This window comes from Triticum dicoccoides, chromosome 1A (genome assembly GCF_002162155.2).
Source record: "Triticum dicoccoides isolate Atlit2015 ecotype Zavitan chromosome 1A, WEW_v2.0, whole genome shotgun sequence".
NCBI lineage: Eukaryota > Viridiplantae > Streptophyta > Magnoliopsida > Poales > Poaceae > Triticum > Triticum dicoccoides.
The window spans coordinates 253,682,678-253,697,985 of NC_041380.1; positions in this window are offsets into that span (position 1 = coordinate 253,682,678).

A 15,308-nucleotide genomic window follows, 5' to 3' on the forward strand; every position below is an offset into this window, starting at 1 on the left:
GAATGCAGGCCTCACCGACTTCCTCCGCGACCAGCACGAACAGTATCTTCTACTCACTAATATTTTCGTGCAAATTTTTTATTTCCATGCTAAGAAATCACCACCTTCAGTGGAGTTTCACTTATATGATGAGGTTAAGGAGATGTCACTTCATGATTTTTGTCGGGTCTGCAAGATACCCTTTGAGGGCAGCATCGAGGAACCACATCGTAGCGATGTAGATGGGTTTATTGATAGAATTGCTGTAGGAGAAACTAGGAAAATTTCAGATGCAAGAATTACCAGTATACATTTTCCTGTTCTATGTTACTTTGCGATATTTGCTAGTAGATGCTTAATTGGTCGCGGGAACAGTGGAAATCTTAGTGCTCCTAATATTGTCATTTTGCGCCATGCTTTGTTTCGTGATACCACTTTCAGCTTAGGCGCTATTGTTGCTAAACGGTTAAATCTGAACCGAACAAAGGGCCCCATCTTCGGAGGCATCTTTGCTTCACGCCTTGCTGAATACTTTGGGATACCTATTAGGCATTATGAGAAAGAGGAAAAGTTGTTGCCCCCTATTTTTCTAGATTATAAGAGTACGGTAGCACATGATTTTATTGTTAAAGATAAGAAGAAGATGCTTAAGTGTAATTTGATACTTGGTAAAACTCACTGTGAGATTATTACCTTGCATGTACCCTCTCTGTTTAACATACTTTCAGGCAAGTACCTCATCTAACCCGAGGCCATTTATGCGTACTAGAGGCTGACACAAGTCCCAGAGCCTGAGCCTGAGCCTGAGTCACCACTTGATCCTTATCGTTAGTTTGTTTATCAGTGGAATCCGGAGGAGATCGCCAACCAGTGGCACCCTGAGGACCCTCCTCAGTACACCGGAGGGAGTTGCCTCAATCCATAGGCATAGACCAACTTAGGCCAAAAGCCTAAGCTTGGGGGAGTACGTATTTCTCACCGACATTACATTCATGTTCACACACTCATGCCAGTTGTCGGTGCTCATACTTTTTCATTGTACTATCCATGCTAGTTTATTTTCGTTTCTAAGCCTTCTTCTTGTGTGATTGAAAAACCTTAAGAAAAACCAACAAAATTTAGTTGTAGATTTTAGCTAGTTTACTTTCCGTGCCTGTAGTAGTAATTAAAACAAAACCCAAAAAGATTTCTCGTTCTTCTTTTGCTTGTTGGCAGCTTTCCCGTGTAAATAGTTTTATTTCTTTTATTTGGGTGTCAAGAGGAGAAGACCATGATGAAAATGTTGAGTGGCTCTCATATGCATTATTGTTGATATAACCAAGAGCCCATATTACCTTGTCTTCTCCCTTGTATTAAATGCTTGCAGATTTCAGCTTAGTCCAATGCACGTGCACTATTTTTATTATCCACACCGTTTGGTCGTGCAAGTGAAAGGGCAATAATGACGATATATGATGGACTGAATGAGATGAGAGAAGCTGGTATGAACTCGGCCTATCTTGTTTTTTGTAAATATGATTAGTTCATCATTTCTGATTCAGCCTATTATGAACGAAACATGTTTGCAATGACAATTAGAGATTATAGTTGCTCATGCCATGCTTAATTAGCTAGGAGTTTATAATGGTTTACCTTGTGTGGCAACATACTATTAAAATGGTTGTGATGTGGTATGATAGGGTGGTATCCTCCTTTGAACGATTCGAGTGGCTTGACGTGGCACATGTTCACGCATGTAGTTGAAACAAAATCAACATAGCCTCCATGATACTTATGTTCATGGTGAATTATATCCTACTCATGCTTGCACTCAGTGTTGATTAATTTTAATGCATGTTCATGACTATTGTCGCTCTCTAGTTGGTTGCTTCCCAGCCTCTTTCTAGCCTTCACTTGTACTAAGCGGGAATACTGCTTGTGCATCCACTTCCATAAACCCCAAGTTATTCCATATGAGTCCACCATACCTTCCTATATGCGGTATCTACCTGCCGTTCCAAGTAAATTTGTATGTGCCAAACTCTAAACCTTCAAATGAAATTATGTTCTGTATGCTCGAATATCTCATGTATCAACTAGGGCTGTCTATATCTTCCATGCTAGGTGGGTTATTCTCAAGATGAGTGGACTCTGCTCATCATTCACGAGAAAATGGCTGGTAACCGGGATGCCTAGTCCCATGCTCAAATCAAAATTATTGCAAACAAAACTCCCCCCAGGATTGTTGTTAGTTGGAGGCACCCGTTGTTTCGGACAAGCCATGGATTGATGTTTGTTGGTGGTGGGGGAGTATAAACTTTAGCATTCTGTTTGGGAACCGCCTATAATGTGTGTAGCATGGAAGATATCGAGATCTCTTGGTTTTTATGTTGACAACGAAAGTATACCACTCAAAATATTATTCATCTCTGTTTCAAAACTCAAGCTCTGGCACCTCTGCAAATCCCTGCTTCCCTCTGCGAAGGGCCTATCTATTTAATTTTATGTTGAGTCATCATCCTCTTACTAAAAAGCACCAGTTAGAGAGCACCACTGTCATTTGCATGCATTACTATCAATTTACATTGAATATGACTGGATCTCTTTTACCATGAATTACAATGTCTAGTCAGTCCTTGATCTTCAGGGGTGCTCTGCATTTATGTTTTGCGGTCTCAGAAAGGGCTAGCGAGATACCATCTTATTATATCATATTATGATTGTTTGAGAAAGTGTTGTCATCCGAGATTTATTATTATTGCTCGCTAGTTGATTATGTCATTGATATGAGTAAACATGAGACCTAAATGTTATTGTGAATATTATTAGTTCATAATATTTGCTGAAAACTTGGATGCTAGCTTTACATATTTGCAACAACAAGATCAAATAGAGTTTGTAAAAGTTTTTCTTTATCACTTTCAGTTTGTCAACTAAATTGCTTTAGGACAAGCAAACATTTAAGCTTGGGGGAGTTGATACGTCTCCAACGTATCTACTTTTCCAAACACTTTTGACCTTGTTTTGGACTCTAACTTGCATGATTTGAATGGAACTAACCCGGATTGACACTGTTTGCAGCAGAATTGCCATGGTGTTGTTTTTGTGCAGAAATAAAATTTCTCGGAATGGCCTGAAAAATTACGAAGACACATTTTGGAATTTATAAAAAATACTGGCGAAAGAATCAGTGTAACGGGGCCCACACCTTGTCCACGAGGGTGTAGGGCGCGCCCCTTGCCTCATGGGCCCCCTGAGGCTCCACCGACGTCGACTCCAACTATATATTCACGTTCGGGGAGAAAAAGATCGGAGAGAAGGATTCATCGCGTTTTACAATACGGAGCCGCTGCCAAGCCCTAATCTCTCTCGGGAGGGCTGATCTGGAGTCTGTTCGGGGCTCCGGAGAGGGGAATCCGTCGCCATCATCACCTTCAACCTTCCTCCATCACCAATTTCATGATGCTCACCGTCGTGCGTGAGTAATTCCATCGTAGACTTGCTGGACGGTGATGGCTTGGATGATATTTATCATGTAATCGAGTTAGTTTTGTTAGGGTTTGATCCCTAGTATCCATTATGTTCTAATATTGATGTTGCTATGACTTTGCTATGCTTAATGCTTGTCACTAGGGCCCAAGTGCCATGATTTTAGATCTAAACCTATTATATTTTCATGAATATATGTGAGTTCTTGATCCTATTTTGCAAGTCAATACTCACCTACTATGTGTTATGATCTGATAACCCCGAAGTGACAATAATCGGGACCACTCCCGATGATGACGGTAGTTTGAGGAGTTCATGTATTCACGAAGTATTAACCCTTTGTTCCGGTACTCTATTAAAAGGAGGCCTTAATATCCCTTATTTTCCAATAGGACCCCGCTGCCATGGGAGGATAGGACAAAAGATGCCATGCAAGTTCTTTTCCATAAGCATGTATGCCTATATTTAGAATACATGCCTACATTACATTGATGAACTGGAGCTAGTTCTGTGTCACCCTATGTTATAACTATTGCATGAGGAATCGCATGAGACATAGTTATCCATCATTGATCCATTGCCTACGAGCTTTTCACATATTGATCTTTGCTTAGTTACTTTTCCGTTGCCACTGCTACAATTGCTACAAAAACTACTACCGTTACTTTTTCCACCGTTACCATTACTTCCATACTACTTTGCTACTAAATACTTTCCTGTAGATATTAAGCTTTCAGGTGTGGTTGAATTGACAACTCAACTGCTAATAGTTGAGAATATTCTTTGGCTCCCCTTGTGTCGAATCAATTAATTTGGGTTGAATACTCTACCATCGAAAACTATTGCGAGCCCCTATACTTGTGGGTTATCATAAGACTCAAAACATTTTATTCTAGACTCAACAACGTCAGCAATTCGATCGAGCAGGGGGCTCCTAAGTCGGGGATGTCTCTGATTACCAACTTGTAACACCCAAAGTGCAGCTATATCTCCCATGTGTCGGGGCACGACTTAGAGGCATAACCACATTTTGGTTTTGTCGCAAGAAGGGCCATCTTCACACAATCCCATGTAATGAACAAGGAAGGGATAAATAGATAGTTGGCTTACAACCGCCACATCACACAATGATCAAATAATGCATACATCATTCAGAGTACACACATAGCCCGACTACGGATGAATCCAAATGAAAAGAAGACAACCCCAAATGCTAGATCCCGATCGTCCCCACTGGGCTCCACTACTAATCATCGGGAAACGAAGCATAGTAACGACCAATGTCCTCGTCGAACTCCCACTTGAGTTCGGTAGCATCACCTGCACTGGTATCATCAGCACCTACAACTGTTTTGGTAGTATCCGTGAGTCACGAGGACTCAACAATCTCAAACCCGTGAGATCAAGACTATTTAAGCTTATGGGTAGGATGTGGTTATGAGGTGGAGTTGCAACAAGCGCTAAAAAAATATGGTGGCTAACATACGAGTACAAGAGTAAGATGAGAAACTACGCAATGGTCGTAAAGCTAGACGTGATCAAGAAGTGATCCTGAACTACTTACGTTCATACATAACCCAACCGTGTTCACTTCCCGGACTCCACCGAAAAGAGACCATCATGGCTATACACGCGGTTGATGCATTTTAATTAAATCAAGTGTCAAGTTCTCTACAACTGGTATTAACAAATTCCCGTCTGCCACATAACCGCGGGCACGGCTCTCGAAAGTCACATAGAATCTCCCGGTAAGGTAAATTCCAGAACACCGATTTCTTCTTAAACACTTGATCCTTGGGTGTTAGTTTCACCGTCAAAGGCTGGTTCTTGCCAAGCACAACATTAATTTTTTTAGCCATGTTGTGGACCACCTCCCCTTCATAAGGTCTTGGGCCCGCACCTGCCTTTGTCGTACCATCAAATTCAGCTTTCATCTTTCGGTATGGGTGATTTTTCCGTAAGAACCTACGATGACGCAAATACACTGTTTTGCGCGAGTTGGGAAGTCTTCTACTAGATGTCCTATCCATGCATGTGACACACCCTACATCTCCCCTTATTTTCTTCCCCGATGTGTTGCCTAATGCCAGCATATCTTGAATGGTGTGCACCAGCATCGCATGTAGATCGAAAATCTCCTTTCTGTAAGCATCATAACATTTTATAGCAGGCGCATCTATCCACACTGTCAGCAGTTCTTCTACCTGTAGCTGAATGCAAATGTCGATGTCATTTCCAGGTTGCTTCAGGCCTTGTATAATCATTGACACCATAATGTATTTTTTTCATACACAACCAAAGAGCTAGGTTATATATGCATAGAAGCACCAACCATGTGCTGTGATTGGTGCTCATATCGCCAAAAGGATTCATCCCGTCAGTACACTCCCCGAGCCTTATACTTCTAGGTTCCTTGGTTTTTCAAACTTTTTGTCAATTAATTCCCACTGAGCCCCATCTTTCGGGTGCCTCATAAACCTATCCACAATTCGCTCATCATGATACCACCGCAACCTCTTTGCCTCTCTAGGGTTTGCAAACAAATGCCTCAACCTTGGAATTAAAGGCAAGTACCAAACAACCTTGAATGGGATTCCTGTCTTGATCTCGTCGTCCAATTTGTAATTGTGCTTTTCTCTCCTGCGCTTGTATCATGCATGCTTGCATGTGGGACATGCACGAAATTTTTTGTACTCAGCACGGTACAATATACAATCATTCACACAAGCGTGTATCTTCTGTACTTCAAGTCCCAATGGGTAAACAATTTTCTTCGCTTCATTCGTGCTTCTGGGGAGCACATTATCTTCCGGAAGAATTTCTTTCAAAAGACCTAACATCTTTGTGAAGCCCTTGTTTAATAGACCGTTTGCTGCTTTAAATCTGAGAAGTGTCAGGGTGGCACTCAACCTGAAATATTTCTTTTTGCAACCTGGATACAATTCTTTTTTGGAGTCCGCATCAATGGTTGGCAGATCCATGTACCCAATCATATCCTTTTTTTGGGCCCTCGAAATCTGCAATCATAGTAGCAAAATCTGGCATATCAAGATCGTCGTCATCTGCATCGACGTCTTGGTTTTCCAGTGGGTGTTTCTGCTTTCCGGTGTTCCATTGGTAGCTTGACGCCTCTGCCCCGATGTTAGATTCAACATCCATGTGACAATGATCGGGGTTTGGCATCTCGCTGCCCTGGGTATCTTCATCCATGACCTCCTCTTCACCGTGTCTGGTCCAACGTGTATAATCATCCATGAATCCCCTAGAGACTAAGTGCATATGGACATCTGCAACTTCATGTGACTCTCTATTGGCACAATCAGTACATGGACACAGGATGTAATCCGCATCACCAATTCTCCTCTTTGTACTTTCAGCCAAATTCATGAACTCTATCATGCCACTAATAAAATCTATGGTTTTTCGATTCTTCATCCATCGAGATCGTTCCATCTGCAACACACAAATGGTAATTAAAAACAAAACAATAACATTAATACACGGATTAACTACTGCCCAAAGATGCGTGCATACAAGGTTTTATTTTAATAATTAATAAGGGCGCTCCATGTTGTTATCCAGACGTGCAATGACAAAAATTAATGGCCAGTCAATTTACACGCAGAGTACTAGTAAAACACTACATTTAGGAATTGATACCTTAATTTAGCCACTCACGAAAATAATACCTTAATTAATTAGCCGTGCGGCGACCTCCACCCAGCAGACAGACAAGCGCGATGTGGCGGCACGCCGAGACAGCAGGGTCGAGGAGCAAAGCTTAGTGCAGTTGCCGCCTGAAGTTCGACCTCCACTATCCCGCCATCGACCGTGATGGATGTGCTCGAATCACGCCGCTGCCGACCTCGATGGTTGAGCTCCTCCTATCTCCCACCGCACACTGAGGATTGACCTCCTATGATGCCACCACCGCCACCGACCGAGGATTGACCTCTTCTCCGGTAGCCGCTGCCTAGGCCGCCGCCGCCGTCTCTATATGCAGAGCGGCTGTTTTTTTACGGATATCCGCGGAGCGGCTATTTACATAGTATCTCACCATAACTCAATTATATGGACAGGGTAGTACATCACATACGGTTATGTAACGGCAACCGTGTCTAACCTACGTTGTCTTCTCACACGGTTTGGTGCGGAAATTGTGTGTTACCTTGTAATACCTCACACAAACGACATGTACAAACAGTGTGCCGTATACAACATATATATAGTGCCATTAGTAATTCCCGATCGTTAGCTTATCTGATGCGGAGCATCCTACGGTCATCCCCATGAACCTACCATCGTCTCACGAAGTGCCAAGAGGACCCATGACTCGAGCTAGAGCTAGAGCTCTCGAGACCGAGGTGACTTCTCTCCTTAGTGATATTACATATGATCCTCTTGAGACATGGCTACTACCTAAGTCTGAGATGTTGTGCATGATTAGGTACCAAGAGGACCCTCCCGAAGATGCACGTGAAGACGGACAAGTCCCCAAGTCCACGGATGAAGAGAACCAACGGAAGGAGACAAGAACACCTCCAGGCCCCGGACATCCGGTCGTGACCCCGGACATCCGGCCCCTGGAGCGTCGTCCACTACAGCTCTCAACCACCAAGCGCCTACAGGTCCCGGACATCCGACCCCGCCAGCCTGGACATCCGGCCCTTCCCGAGCTCCCGGATATCCGGACACCCCCGAACCCGAGAGCGACATGGTCAGCTTCACCAGCCCGGACATCCGGCCCTCCGCGAACGCCCGGACATCCGGCCCGACGCCCGGACGTCCGGCCTCCCCTGTCTGCGCACAGTGTAAGGGCCGATGCCCGTGTACCCCTTCGCCCACCTACACTATATATACTCTTCTCCTACCTATGTTTTAGGGCAGCATTGGTTTAGCTCATATTAGAGATAGAGCATTGCTCATCCACATCAGATCTACTCCACGAGAGAGACCGCAGCCCCTCTTCGGAGAAGATCCCTTTGGATTCAGGACCTCCTTGAGGAGAAGAACATCAAGACCTCCTCACGGAGAAGACCGGCTACCTTTGTATCGTCCCTAGTTGGCCGTGGATCATGTGATCTCTTATGTACTCGGGGATCTAGCATATGTGTGACTATTTCTTGTTGGTTTAGTGATTTTCTCGTGTTTCCTCTCGTGATTCTCCTCGTGATTTCCCTCGTGTTCTTCGTGTTCATCGCGGGATCCGCTCCTTTCATGAAAGATCGGCCACTTAGGGTTCCACCCTACATCATTTTGGTATCTAGAGCCATGTTGATCATGATTTCGGAGCCTCCCCGTTGTGTTTCTAGCCTTGTTTTTGTGATTTTGTCCCTAATTTGAAAATTTCCCCACAAAAATAGCCCCAATTTTTTTTTGTGATTTGTTGGTGTGATGAAGTTTTGTTGGATTTGATCCGCGGATTTCGTGTGTTGCAGGTAGATCTATCCTTCCATCCAATTTTCCCCAATTTCCATCCACAAATTCCTCCGAATTTTGCCCGGATTTGCCACCTTCCATGCGGAGTTCATCCGGATCCAGAGCCCGGACATCCGGCCCGATAGCCCAGACATCCGGCCATCAAGCCCGGACATCTGGCCCCTAGCAGCAACATCTCCATCCACCGCCCCTTTTTCCGTCCATATTTCGCCAAATTTTGTTCCAGTGCCCACATATACTTCCGCATACCACCACCACTTCCGCATAGCACCACCATATACCACATACACAACCACCGCTTACCACTTCCAAATCCGACAATTTTGTCCCGTTTTGTCTTGAGAATTTGAGTTGCGGTTCCATGTCCTTTTGTATTTTGGCTATTTAGGTACGGTTCGACATCAACATCACCGCCACTCATCTTCGCCATGGACGCATCACCGACAACAACCATTTCACCAATTTTGACACCATCAACCGTTTCTTGCTTACAAGGAACCAATGAACGGTAACCTCACCTTGGTATTGGACATATCATTCTTGCCATTACTTTGATAGCCATCATAGCCTTACTCCTTTGCGTCGCTTACCCATCGAGACTAGCCTTTGAGTATTGCCGGCAACGCGACTTGTGCACATTAGTGATCATACTTCCCATAGCATACATACATCATTGGTGCATATCTTGGTATCATCTCTTGTGTCACAATGTTGTCATCGCATACACAATTGCTATATCAGTTCGTGAAGCATTGCATGAGAAAAGAGCTCAAACAACAAAGATCCAAACAAGCTTTTAAGCAAAAGGGAAAGATAAGCAAAGAGCTTTTAAGCAAGCACCATAGCATCATACAACATTAATATTGTCATACTAGATCATCTTGGATCATAGCATCGAAACACCATACATAGAGCATACTTGGGATAGAAGTCATTGCATTTTTGCTTAGTAGGTTGTGCACAAGTCTTGTATCCGCCTATTGTGCAATCGTGTTAGCGTCTCTCTAGTGTTGTGCAACAAGAGAATTTTTGTGGATTCCACATTTTGGCTCATCCTTGGTTGCCCAACCCCACTTATCTTTTTGCGTGTGTGTTTCCGTGTACCTTATATTACATGGTCTACTTGTTGCATTGCAAACTTGCGAATCTTTTCCAACATTATTGAAGCTCACTAACAATTGCACCAAATTTTGTGCCACCATCCTAACCAAGATCCACCATAAGCTTTTACTTGTGTAGGTGTGAGAAACCGACAAGAATTGGTACCAATTATGTTATTTCCTTGTTCCACATTGGAGTGATCATTGATCCACCTTCAACTTCGGTCAAGGTACATTTGATATTCGTTCTTCTCTTTCTCCCACTCACATATTTCTCTTGGAATGATGGATAGGCCAAGTACATCTACCAACCCACTCTTCATCGGACAAGAAGACGACACAAACTCCTACGTCACCAAGAGCCACCTCTTTGGTGCACAACGTGCTTTGCATCAAGAGCAACAAGCTATGAGTGAACGCATTGACAACCTCGTCGCCGACTTGCGACTCTCCGAGCAACGTACAAGGGACTACTTTGACTACAAGCTCGACGATCACAAGCAAGAGAACGACGCAAGAATGGATGAGATTCGTGCTTTGTTGCTCAACCACTCTTCTTCCACTTCGTCCTCATCAAGACGGAGCCGCTCAAGTCGACACTCTGACTTCACCCTCTCCGGCTCAAGTCACCGACATCGAACACTCTTCGACGTGCTGCGCAAACGATCGTCAAGAAAGCATCAATCCTCTACGTGACACCGACTCTCAAGAGCACTGACAACGTCAAACCCAAGCGGCCTTTGCGCTAGCACGAGAACGGCAACGACAATGCCAACATGAAGAGGAAGAGCGAGCGCATCTCCACCAAGATGCACAAGATGCCGAGGCACAACGCCAAGAACAACAACTCGGTGAAGCTCAAGTACTTGAGGTGCAACAAGCCCTCCAAGATTCAAGTCGAGCCGTAGCCAACCGAGGCCGACAAGCTCGTGAACATGAAGAAGCACTTCGCGAAGAAGCTCACAAACGAAGATCTCAAGCTCATGTGCATCGTCCAGTTCCTCAAGTTCCTCCTCGAGCTCGACAAGCCACTCCACAAGCTCCTCAAGAACATCCAGTTCACCATGAGCATGACGATAATGGGAATCATCCACGACAAGATCAAAATGAGATTGACAACCCTCCTCACCGAGAGCAACGCAAGTTTCACAATCATCAACAACATGGGCATCATCATCCCCGACCCCAACACAATGAAGAGCAACGCTACAGCAAGCTAAAGTTCACCATGCCCAAGTTCAATGGAAGCAACGATCCCGAAGAGTACCTTTCATGGGCATTGAAGGTCGACATAATCTTCCGCTTGCACAACTATGAAGAAGAGAAGAAGATCGCGATGGCATCCCTTGAGTTCCAAGACTATGTCCTCATTTTGTGGGAACAAGTTATCAAGCGCCGCGAGGCAAGAGGTGAACCACCCATCACTACGTAGGCGCAAATGAAGGATGTCATGAGAACACGCTTCGTACCTACCTACTACAACCGCGACCTCTTAAAGAAACTCCAACTACTCAAGCAAGGAACCAAGAGCGTTGAAGAGTACTACAAGGAGATGGAGATTGCCATGATAAGAGCCAATGTCACGGAAGATGATGAGCAAAGAATTGCACGTTTCTTGAATGGACTCAACCATCCTATCAAGAAGATCACCGACTTCCAACCATACTCGAACCTCATCGAGCTAGTGCATCAAGCTACCAAAGCGGAACATCAAGTGCAAGAAGATTACAAGTATGCCAAGTTCTCATCCAAGTCATACAGCTTCTCCAACACCCAAGCTTCAACGACTTCAACACCGTCTACCAATCCTTCTACAAGCAACGTCGACAAGTCGAGTTCCAAGAAAGCTTCGTCAACTCAAAGTCATCCTCCTACAAGGAGCAACTTCAAGTCGAGATCTTCATCATCATCTACCGCAACCGATGAGATCGTCAAGATGAGTTCCTTCAAATGCTTCACATGCGGAGGCCGAGGCCACAAGTCCTATGAGTGCACCAACAAGCGGACCATGATCCTCAACGACGATGACACTTATGACTCAACGAGTGAAGGAGAAATGGAAGCCCTTGAGCAAGTGGCCATACACCGGCAAGTGAACGAAGAAGACATGGAACACGTCCTTTGTGATGAAGATTCAAGTCCCGCTCTCGTTATCTCAAAGGTCTTGACTTTTCAACATCAACAAGAAGAAGACCAAAGATGCCACATATTCCACACCAAGGCCGGCATCAATGGAAGATCCGTCAAGGTCATCATCGATGGAGGGAGTTGTCATAACCTCGCAAGTGAAGAACTTTGCTCCAAGCTCCAATTGCCCAAGACGAAGCACCCACATCCCTACAAAGTTCAATGGCTTAGCGACTCTGGCACTATCCAAGTCGAGCATCGAGTACAAGTTTCCTTCAAAATTGGTGCCTACAAAGACACTTTGGAGTGTGATGTCGTTCCAATGACCGTTTGCCACCTTCTTCTTGGACGCCCATGGCAATTTGATAAAGGTGTCATCCACAATGGCCGAACGAACCACTACATCTTCAAGATGAAGGGAAAGGAGTACATACTTCGCCCCATGTCTCCAAGCCAAGTGATCACCGACAAGCAAGCCGCCCATCATGGAGAGAATAGTTAGAGAGCGAGCCATCAAAAAGAGAGTGAGCGCCGCAAGCCCAAATCGAGCGCCTCCACGATGAGCGAAAAGAAAAACTTAGTCCTATTTGCCACCAAAAGTGAGATAAGAGGAGTGTGTGAGAACCCATCTAGTGTCCTACACTACGTCCTTTTGTGCAAGGACAATGCAACACAAGCTAACACCTATCACACTCTACCTTTAGTGATGTCTTCTCTTTTGCAGGAATTTCAAGATGTTTTCCCCGACGAGCTACCTCCAGAACTACCTCCACTACGAGGCATCGAGCACCGCATCGACCTCATCCCCGAAGCACCTCTTCCGAACAAAGCTCCCTACCGCGTAAACCCCGAAGAAACAAAAGAAATACAAAGGCAAGTAAAGCATCTCATAGACCATGGACATGTGCGTGAAAGTTTGAGCCCTTGTGCTGTCCCGGTCATTCTTGTGCCAAAACGAGACGGTAGCTTTCGCATGTGCTCCGATTGTAGACCTATCAATGCTATCACCATTCGCTATAGGTATCCCATTCCACGCCTTGATGATATGCTTGATGAACTTAGTGGTGCCACTATATTTTCCAAAATTGATCTTAAAAGTGGTTACTATCAAATCCGCATACAAGAGGGTGATGAAGAAAACCACTTTCAAAACCAAGTTTGGGTTGTATGAGTGGTTAGTCATGCCTATGGGTCAATCGGAAGCACCGGGTACTTTTATGCGCCTTATGAATCATGTCTTTCGCCCTTACATTGGTGTGTTTGTTGTGGCCTACTTCGATGATATCCTTGTTTATAGCAAATCTCTTCAAGATCATGTCACCCATGTTCGAACCATTTTGCAAACTCTTCGAAACGAGCATCTCTTTGCTAACATGGAAAAGTGCCTTTTCGGCGTTGATAAGCTCGTTTTCTTGGGTTTTGTTGTATCTTCTATGGGTGTTCATGTAGATGAGTCCAAGATCAATGCTATTAAGACTTGGCCCCAACCAACCAACTTGCAACAAGTGTGAAGTTTTCTTGGCTTTGCGGGTTTCTATCGTCGCTTTGTGAAATATTTTAGCACCATTGCTTCGCCTTTGCATGCTTTGAGCAAGAAAAATGTGCCTTTTGTTTGGGGACCATCCCAAAATACCGATTTCAATGAGCTTAAGAATTTGCTTACTCATGCTCCCGTGCTTGCTTTACCCAACTTTGACAAACCCTTTGAGATTCATTGTGATGCTAGTGGTAATGGCATAGGAGGTGTGTTAACGTAAGAGAAGCGCCCCATAGCTTACTTTAGTGAGAAACTATCCAGAGCGCAACTCAATTACCCCATCTATGACAAAGAGCTATATGCTTTAGTGAGAGTTTTGCACGAATGGGAACACTAGCTTTGCCCTCATGAATTCATCATTCATACCGATCATGAAATGCTCAGGTACCTTAAGGGTCAAACCAAGTTGAACAAGCGTCATGCTAAATGGAGTGAATTTATTGAGTCTTTTCCTTATGTCATCAAGTACAATAAAGGTAAGGAAAATATTGTGGCGGACGCTCTTTCCCGCATATGCATGCTTGTTACTCAACTTGAATTGGATGTCATTGGCTTTGAGAATATAAAAGACTTGTATGAGCATGATCCTACTTTTGCTATTCCTCATGCCAAATGTTTGAAACATACCTTTTGGGAACGCTATTACACCAAAGATGGATATCTTATGAGAGCTAATCCCCGAGTCTTCTCTTCGGTTGTTGCTTTTGCAGGAATCCCATGGAGGAGGACTAATGGGACATTTTGGACGCGACAAGAATTTTTCTACGCTCTCCAAGAACTACTATTGGCCTAAGATGTTTCGCGACGTCAACCGCATCACCAACCGATGCTCTACATGTCGCAAAGCTAAGTCTAAAGCCCAATCCCATGGCCTTTACATGCCTCTCCCTATTCCTTATCAACCATGGGAAGACATTAGCATGGATTTTGTACTTGGCTTGCCTAGAACTAGAAATGGAAAGGATTCGGTATTTGTCGTTGTGGACCGTTTCTCTAAGATGGCACATTTCATTCCTTGCAACAAGATAGACGATGCTTCACATGTTGCGAATCTCTTTTGTAGGGAAATATTACGTCTACACGGAGTGCCAAAGACGATCGTCTCGGACCGTGACGTCAAGTTCCTAAGCTACTTTTAGAAGACCCTATGCGCCAAGCTCAGAATCAAGCTACTCTTATCCACGGCTTACCATCCTTAAACCGACGGCCAAACGGAGGTGACCAACCGCACACTCTCCACTCTACTTTGAGTGCTCATCAAGAAGATCATCAAGGAATGGGAGGAGTGTCTACCTATCGCCAAGTTCGCCTACAACCGAGCAAGACACTCAACAACTAGCAAGTCCCCCTTCGAGGTCGTCTACTGATTCAACCCATTGTCCCCATTGGACATTCTCCCTCTGCCACTACAAGAGCGCATCAATATGGACGCAAGTGCATGTGTGAACCATCTCAAGAAGGTGCATGACGATACAAGGCACACCATCGAGCGCCAAGTACAACGACTTGCGACCAAGCGCAACATCAACAAGCACCCCATGGTATTCAACATTGGAGATCTTGTGTGGCTACACCTTCGCAAGGACTGCTTCCCCCACGAACGCAAGTCCAAATTTCTACCACAAGTGGATGGACCCTTCAAGGTGCTTGAACGCTAC